The 9,271-nt window shown below is 46.6% G+C and overlaps 2 long non-coding RNA genes across 2 annotated transcripts; both read right to left on the bottom strand.

Annotated features, from left to right (window-relative positions):
• Positions 1–620: 620 nt before the first annotated feature.
• Positions 621–2,372, bottom strand: LOC109199266 (uncharacterized). The gene is made up of 3 exons (XR_002059697.2): positions 2,015–2,372; positions 1,572–1,895; positions 621–1,442 (listed from the first exon to the last, which is right to left on the bottom strand). It is a non-coding gene; the product is annotated as an uncharacterized LOC109199266 (long non-coding RNA).
• A 4,881-nt stretch (positions 2,373–7,253) lies between these two features.
• LOC109199265 (uncharacterized) lies at positions 7,254–8,862 on the bottom strand. Its single transcript, XR_002059696.2, has 3 exons — positions 8,393–8,862; positions 7,950–8,273; positions 7,254–7,820 (listed from the first exon to the last, which is right to left on the bottom strand). It is a non-coding gene; the product is annotated as an uncharacterized LOC109199265 (long non-coding RNA).
• Positions 8,863–9,271: the final 409 nt, after the last annotated feature.

Raw genomic sequence — 9,271 nt, 5'->3', positions numbered from 1 at the left:
TTCAGACCCAGCAACACACTCAGACACAAACTGGTTCACCCAAAAGACAAAACTCCAAAACACAGACTTAACAACGTGGTGTATGCTGTACAGTGCAGTGAGGAATGCCCAGACCTCTACATTGGCGAGACCAAACAGCCACTTCACAAGCGCATGGCACAACATAGAAGAGCCACCTCCACGGGACAAGACTCAGCAGTCCACCTGCATCTTAAGGATAAAGGTCACTCTTTCGAGGATGCCAATGTTCACATTTTGGACAGAGAGGACAGATGGTTTGAAAGAGGAGTGAAAGAGGCCATCTATGTCCACTGTGAGCGACCATCTTTGAACAGAGGCGGTGGTTTACGACACCAACTGTCGGCCATCTATAATCCAGTTTTGAGTTCCCTCCCCAGACGCCTTAACGCCCACTCATCCTGGGCCATCTGACCTCAGGAATTCACATGACAAGGTGTGGCCAGGTTTCACAATGGGCTCACCCGAAACCCTGGCTGATTAGGTCCCACACCCGCTTTCACACCTGGGCGCATGTGATTAGAGGATCACCAGGGGTCCTTTGTCCCTCCTTGGGGGGATACTCCCACTGAGTTTAAATCTGGGACTCTCGGCCATTTGACCTTAGAACTGAAGAAGCTTCTCGGATGAGAGGTGAAACGTCTTCAAGCAACTTAAAGAAGTCCAGACGCTTTTCTTTGCAAACTCCTTTGACCATTCCACTTGTAAGCACAATCATAGTGGGTCACAGGCTGAACAAATATCCACAGGTGGTACGTGGCAGTCAGGTGAACAGGTCGCTGGTGGCAGGAAACTAAGTCAGTGCATCAGAGGGGAAAGCCGAGATACAGTTTGTTAGGACGGGGGACTGTGGGTTTGGAGGATGGGTGCAACACTGAGTGTCCAGGAGCAAAATTCAGTGTTTGGATTGTTTTCTGGGTCTCCCATCTTCCTCTTCATCATTCTCCTCCACCCTTGGCTCCATCATCATCACTGTCGCTGTCGTCAGTGTCACTGTGATCGGTGTCACTGTCAGGACCACTCTCAGGGACACTGTCGCTGTCACTCAGCCTCCTCGTTATCCCAGAATGACCTCATTTCTTCAGCTATGGGATCTTCAGCTTGTTGGGCTGGGTTTATTTCCATTTCTCCTGCTGGGATCTCTGCTCTGTTATTGAGCCAGGGTTCTTCAACTTGAGGTGGATTTATTTCTATGCCTGCTGCTGGAACATCAGCCTCTTTCTCATCAGCCTCATCCTTCTGAAAATTGTCCTCCTCATCATCATCTTGTTGCAGTTGATTAATAACTTGACCCATAATACGGAGGTTTTCTTAAGTTAAGAGGCCACGCAACACACCGATCTCAAGCCAGTGGACCATCGGGTGAATTGCTTCAAAATCTGGATACTGCAGCAGTTCAAAAACCGGTTCATCGACTGCTACCCCTACAACAACAAATAGAGAAATATATTATTGTTGTCACTGACATGATGCCAAAACTGTCCACAAATTCCAATTTGTGCAAGATAACTACATAGGGAACAAAGAAACAATATTAATGAATATATGCATACATTTCATGGCAAAGATCTATCCCTTCAATGAAGTTGGCAGAACCCAGACCAGATGAGTGGACCAAACCTCCATCTTCAACTGGTGCTGTAATGAGGTCCAAAGCTTTGTGCAAGGTGTACGGTTTGTCAGATCTGAGTTTTTGTGCAATCATCAAGTGATGTTTCAGTGAATTTCTTCTCTCGTCTTTTGTTTTTCCTCCTTTCCTTTCTCTTCTTCGTCTTCCTTTCTTTGAGTGTCTGTTTGCTTTGAGGTTTTTCACTTTTTCCTTCGGAGCATTTGTTTCCTGACTTTGTTCCTGCTGCTTTTAGTGGATGCAAGCTCCTCTGTAGAAAGAAACACAATAGATATTATATTCCAACAAACAATCAATCACTCTGAAACAAGTTATTAGGACCATAAGTGACATCACTGTAAGGTATAATGATCAGTCAAGGCAGCATACCTGCAGCTGGTTGCTGATGAGTTTGAGCCCCGATGAGCAAGCATTTGGTGACAGCAGGAAGGAAAAAGGGGAGGAAGACTATACCATATTAATAATGTTGGCATAATGATAATAGGAAGGCCCCAACCCCGCCTTCCTAATGTGGGAGCCAACCAATAGGACCACTCCCTCCATAACTGCGACCAGTAAGAGCACGATCATCACCACCTAACAAGGTACCAGTGGTATGAAACACACACTTGTTGCATTCCACTTGTAAGCACAATCATAGTGGGTCACAGGCTGAACAAATATCCACAGGTGGTACGTGGCAGTCAGGTGAACAGGTCGCTGGTGGCAGGAAACTAAGTCAGTGCATCAGAGGGGAAAGCCGAGATACAGTTTGTTAGGACGGGGACTGTGGGTTTGGAGGATGGGTGCAACACTGAGTGTCCAGGAGCAAAATTCAGTGTTTGGATTGTTTTCTAGGTCTCCCATCTTCCTCTTCATCATTCTCCTCCACCCTTGGCTCCATCATCATCACTGTCGCTGTCGTCAGTGTCACTGTGATCGGTGTCACTGTCAGGACCACTCTCAGGGACACTGTCGCTGTCACTCAGCCTCCTCGTTATCCCAGAATGACCTCATTTCTTCAGCTATGGGATCTTCAGCTTGTTGGGCTGGGTTTATTTCCATTTCTCCTGCTGGGATCTCTGCTCTGTTATTGAGCCAGGGTTCTTCAACTTGAGGTGGATTTATTTCTATGCCTGCTGCTGGAACATCAGCCTCTTTCTCATCAGCCTCATCCTTCTGAAAATTGTCCTCCTCATCATCATCTTGTTGCAGTTGATTAATAACTTGACCCATAATACGGAGGTTTTCTTAAGTTAAGAGGCCACGCAACACACCGATCTCAAGCCAGTGGACCATCGGGTGAATTGCTTCAAAATCTGGATACTGCAGCAGTTCAAAAACCGGTTCATCGACTGCTACCCCTACAACAACAAATAGAGAAATATATTATTGTTGTCACTGACATGATGCCAAAACTGTCCACAAATTCCAATTTGTGCAAGATAACTACATAGGGAACAAAGAAACAATATTAATGAATATATGCATACATTTCATGGCAAAGATCTATCCCTTCAATGAAGTTGGCAGAACCCAGACCAGATGAGTGGACCAAACCTCCATCTTCAACTGGTGCTGTAATGAGGTCCAAAGCTTTGTGCAAGGTGTACGGTTTGTCAGATCTGAGTTTTTGTGCAATCATCAAGTGATGTTTCAGTGAATTTCTTCTCTCGTCTTTTGTTTTTCCTCCTTTCCTTTCTCAACGCCCAGTTCGGATAACCGCATGTTTTCAGTGCTTCCTTTATGTGTGTTTGTTCCTTCTTTTTCCCTTCAGGCTTAGAGGAACATGTTCTGCCCGGTGGTGTAGGGTCCTAATTACTCCAAGTTTGTGTTCCAGAGGGTGATGGGAGTCAAAGAGGAGGTACTGGTCCGTGTGTGTGGGCTTCCGGTAAACTTCAATGTTGAGGTTGCCATTCTCTTCAAGGTGCACAGCGCAGTCCAGGAAAGGCAAGCAGTTGTCCTTTGTGTCTTCCCTGGTGAACTTGATGTTTTTATCCACGGCGTTAATGTGCGCAGTGAAGGATTCCACTTCTTGTGTCTTGATTTTGACCCAGGTGTCATCTACATATCTATACCAGTGGCTGGGTACTCTCCCTTTAAACGAGCCAAGAGCCTTTCTTTCCACTTTCTCCATGTAAAGGTTGGCTACAATAGGTGACACGGGGAGCCCATGGCACAGCCATGTTTTTGTCTGTAGAAGCCTTCGTTGTATTTGAAGTATGTTGTGGTAAGGCAGAGGTCTAACAGTGTGCAGATCTGATCGGGTGTGAAGTTGGTCCTGTCTTCCAAGGAGCTGTCTTCTTGTAGTCGTTTTCTGACAGTCTCCACTGCTTCCGTGGTGGGTATGCAAGTGAAGAGAGAGACTACATCAAAGGACACCATGGTTTCATATGGATCCAGGGTAAGTTTCTGGACCTTGTCGGTGAAGTCGGTGGAGTTCTTGATGTGGTGTGGGGTGTTCCCCACGAGAGGCGTGAGGATGGTAGCAAGGTGTTTTGCAATGTTATAAGTGGCTGAGTTTATGCTACTGACTATGGGTCTGAGTGGGACCCCTTCCTTGTGGATTTTAGGAAGTCCATAAATGCAGGGTATGGCATCCCCTGGATAAAGGCGGTGATATTTGAGGCGGTCAATGATTTTGTCCTTTTCAAGGTCTTGAAGGCAAGCTATAACTTTCTTTTTGTAGCTGCTTGTGGGGTCTCGTTTTAAAGCTTCGTAGGTGTTGTTGTCACTGAGGAGAGTAGTGATCTTTGTGTGGTAATCTGTTGTGTTTAGGACCACGGTGCACCTTCCCTTATCCGCTGGTAATATGGTGATGTTGTGGTCTTTGCTCAGGGAAGCGACGGCCTTCTTTTCTTGTAGTGTGAGGTTAGACGGAGGGACTTTGGCACTGGAGAGGGTGGCTGAGACTTTCATCCTGATTTGCTCTGCTTCTGTGTGTGATAATTTATTAATCCGTATGGCGGTTTCTGTGGCTGTGATGAGGTCCACTATGGGCAACTGTTGTGGAGAAATGGCGAAATTGAAACCCTTCTACCCTCTCCAATCTTAGAAGAGGTTCACAAGTTTGTGGACAAGGCGCAGCGGGCCCAACACTCTCAAGGAAAAGAAAGACAACGCAGGAAATTTCACACCTTGCTTTCAAAAACCCACACTCCTCAGTCTGAAACCACACAACTCAGAGAGAAAACACACCTGAAGACAGTCGGGAGAAATGGGTAAAGAACTTTTCAGACCGGAATCTCACTGAACCTGAAAAGAGGGTTTTAGCCAAAGGACTCAATTTCGCCATTTCTCCACAACAGTTGCCCATAGTGGACCTCATCACAGCCACAGAAACCGCCATACGGATTAATAAATTATCACACAGAAGCAGAGCAAATCAGGATGAAAGTCTCAGCCACCCTCTCCAGTGCCAAAGTCCCTCCGTCTAACCTTACACTACAAGAAAAGAAGGCCGTCGCTTCCCTGAGCAAAGACCACAACATCACCATATTACCAGCGGATAAGGGAAGGTGCACCGTGGTCCTAAACACAACAGATTACCACACAAAGATCACTACTCTCCTCAGTGACAACAACACCTACGAAGCTTTAAAAAAGACCCCACAAGCAGCTACAAAAAGAAAGTTATAGCTTGCCTTCAAGACCTTGAAAAGGACAAAATCATTGACCGCCTCACATATCACCGCCTTTATCCAGGGGATGCCATACCCTGCATTTATGGACTTCCTAAAATCCACAAGGAAGGGGTCCCACTCAGACCCATAGTCAGTAGCATAAACTCAGCCACTTATAACATTGCAAAACACCTTGCTACCATCCTCACGCCTCTCGTGGGGAACACCCCACACCACATCAAGAACTCCCCGACTTCACCGACAAGGTCCAGAAACTTACCCTGGATCCAGATGAAACCATGGTGTCCTTTGATGTAGTCTCTCTCTTCACTTGCATACCCACCACGGAAGCAGTGGAGACTGTCAGAAAACGACTACAAGAAGACAGCTCCTTGGAAGACAGGACCAACTTCACACCCGATCAGATTTGCACACTGTTAGACCTCTGCCTTACCACACATACTTCAAATACAACGAAGGCTTCTACAGACAAAAACATGGCTGTGCCATGGGCTCCCCGTGTCACCTATTGTAGCCAACCTTTACATGGAGGAAGTGGAAAGAAAGGCTCTTGGCTCGTTTAAAGGGAGAGTACCCAGCCACTGGTACAGATATGTGGACGACACCTGGGTCAAAATCAAGACACAAGAAGTGGAATCCTTCACTGCGCACATTAACGCCATGGATAAAAACATCAAGTTCACCAGGGAAGACACAAAGGACAACTGCTTGCCTTTCCTGGACTGCGCTGTGCACTTGAAGAGAATGGCAACCTCAACATTGAAGTTTACCGGAAGCCCACACACACGGACCAGTACCTCCTCTTTGACTCCCATCACCCTCTGGAACACAAACTTGGAGTAATTAGGACCCTACACCACCGGGCAGAACTTGTTCCCTCTAAGCCTGAAGGGAAAAAGAAGGAACAAACACACGTAAAGGAAGCACTGAAAACATGTGGTTATCCGAACTGGGCGTTCATAAAGTCAGCAAAGAGGCACAGAAAAGAAGATCAGACACCAGCGAGGGAGGATAAGAAAGACAGACGCAACAACGTTGTCATCCCCTATGTAGCCGGTGTATCAGAGAAACTCAGGAGAGTTTTCTCCAAGCACGACATCCCAGTGTACTTCAGACCCAGCAACACACTCAGACACAAACTGGTTCACCCGAAAGACAAAACTCCAAAACACAGACTTAACAACGTGGTGTATGCTGTACAGTGCAGTGAGGAATGCCCAGACCTCTACATTGGCGAGACCAAACAGCCACTTCACAAGCGCATGGCACAACATAGAAGAGCCACCTCCACGGGACAAGACTCAGCAGTCCACCTGCATCTTAAGGATAAAGGTCACTCTTTCGAGGATGCCAATGTTCACATTTTGGACAGAGAGGACAGATGGTTTGAAAGAGGAGTGAAAGAGGCCATCTATGTCCACTGTGAGCGACCATCTTTGAACAGAGGCGGTGGTTTACGACACCAACTGTCTGCCATCTATAATCCAGTTTTGAGTTCCCTCCCCAGACGCCTTAACGCCCACTCACATCCTGGGCCATCTGACCTCAGGAATTCACATGACAAGGTGTGGCCAGGTTTCACAATGGGCTCACCCGAAACCCTGGCTGATTAGGTCCCACACCCGCTTTCACACCTGGCGCATGTGATTAGAGGATCACCAGGGGTCCTTTGTCCCTCCTTGGGGGATACTCCCACTGAGTTTAAATCTGGGACTCTCGGCCATTTGACCTTAGAACTGAAGAAGCTTCTCGGATGAGAGGTGAAACGTCTTCAAGCAACTTAAAGAAGTCCAGACGCTTTTCTTTGCAAACTCCTTTGACCATTCCACTTGTAAGCACAATCATAGTGGGTCACAGGCTGAACAAATATCCACAGGTGGTACGTGGCAGTCAGGTGAACAGGTCGCTGGTGGCAGGAAACTAAGTCAGTGCATCAGAGGGGGAAAGCCGAGATACAGTTTGTTAGGACGGGGACTGTGGGGTTTGGAGGATGGGTGCAACACTGAGTGTCCAGGAGCAAAATTCAGTGTTTGGATTGTTTTCTGGGTCTCCCATCTTCCTCTTCATCATTCTCCTCCACCCTTGGCTCCATCATCATCACTGTCGCTGTCGTCAGTGTCACTGTGATCGGTGTCACTGTCAGGACCACTCTCAGGGACACTGTCGCTGTCACTCAGCCTCCTCGTTATCCCAGAATGACCTCATTTCTTCAGCTATGGGATCTTCAGCTTGTTGGGCTGGGTTTATTTCCATTTCTCCTGCTGGGATCTCTGCTCTGTTATTGAGCCAGGGTTCTTCAACTTGAGGTGGATTTATTTCTATGCCTGCTGCTGGAACATCAGCCTCTTTCTCATCAGCCTCATCCTTCTGAAAATTGTCCTCCTCATCATCATCTTGTTGCAGTTGATTAATAACTTGACCCATAATACGGAGGTTTTCTTAAGTTAAGAGGCCACGCAACACACCGATCTCAAGCCAGTGGACCATCGGGTGAATTGCTTCAAAATCTGGATACTGCAGCAGTTCAAAAACCGGTTCATCGACTGCTACCCCTACAACAACAAATAGAGAAATATATTATTGTTGTCACTGACATGATGCCAAAACTGTCCACAAATTCCAATTTGTGCAAGATAACTACATAGGGAACAAAGAAACAATATTAATGAATATATGCATACATTTCATGGCAAAGATCTATCCCTTCAATGAAGTTGGCAGAACCCAGACCAGATGAGTGGACCAAACCTCCATCTTCAACTGGTGCTGTAATGAGGTCCAAAGCTTTGTGCAAGGTGTACGGTTTGTCAGATCTGAGTTTTTGTGCAATCATCAAGTGATGTTTCAGTGAATTTCTTCTCTCGTCTTTTGTTTTTCCTCCTTTCCTTTCTCTTCTTCGTCTTCCTTTCTTTGAGTGTCTGTTTGCTTTGAGGTTTTTCACTTTTTCCTTCGGAGCATTTGTTTCCTGACTTTGTTCCTGCTGCTTTTAGTGGATGCAAGCTCCTCTGTAGAAAGAAACACAATAGATATTATATTCCAACAAACAATCAATCACTCTGAAACAAGTTATTAGGACCATAAGTGACATCACTGTAAGGTATAATGATCAGTCAAGGCAGCATACCTGCAGCTGGTTGCTGATGAGTTTGAGCCCCGATGAGCAAGCATTTGGTGACAGCAGGAAGGAAAAAGGGGAGGAAGACTATACCATATTAATAATGTTGGCATAATGATAATAGGAAGGCCCCAACCCCGCCTTCCTAATGTGGGAGCCAACCAATAGGACCACTCCCTCCATAACTGCGACCAGTAAGAGCACGATCATCACCACCTAACAAGGTACCAGTGGTATGAAACACACACTTGTTGCATTCCACTTGTAAGCACAATCATAGTGGGTCACAGGCTGAACAAATATCCACAGGTGGTACGTGGCAGTCAGGTGAACAGGTCGCTGGTGGCAGGAAACTAAGTCAGTGCATCAGAGGGGGAAAGCCGAGATACAGTTTGTTAGGACGGGGGACTGTGGGTTTGGAGGATGGGTGCAACACTGAGTGTCCAGGAGCAAAATTCAGTGTTTGGATGTTTTCTGGTCTCCCATCTTCCTCTTCATCATTCTCCTCCACCCTTGGCTCCATCATCATCACTGTCGCTGTCGTCAGTGTCACTGTGATCGGTGTCACTGTCAGGACCACTCTCAGGGACACTGTCGCTGTCACTCAGCCTCCTCGTTATCCAGAATGACCTCATTTCTTCAGCTATGGGATCTTCAGCTTGTTGGGCTGGGTTTATTTCCATTTCTCCTGCTGGGATCTCTGCTCTGTTATTGAGCCAGGGTTCTTCAACTTGAGGTGGATTTATTTCTATGCTGCTGCTGGAACATCAGCCTCTTTCTCATCAGCCTCATCTTCTGAAAATTGTCCTCCTCATCATCATCTTGTTGCAGTTGATTAATAACTTGACCCATAATACGGAGGTTTTCTTAAGTTAAGAGGCCACGCAA

This window comes from Oreochromis niloticus, unplaced genomic scaffold (assembly GCF_001858045.2).
Source record: "Oreochromis niloticus isolate F11D_XX unplaced genomic scaffold, O_niloticus_UMD_NMBU tig00001874_pilon, whole genome shotgun sequence".
Classification (NCBI taxonomy): Eukaryota; Metazoa; Chordata; class Actinopteri; order Cichliformes; family Cichlidae; genus Oreochromis; species Oreochromis niloticus.
Note: the sequence above shows the minus strand (reverse complement) of the source record. Positions and strands in the feature narration are given on the sequence as shown.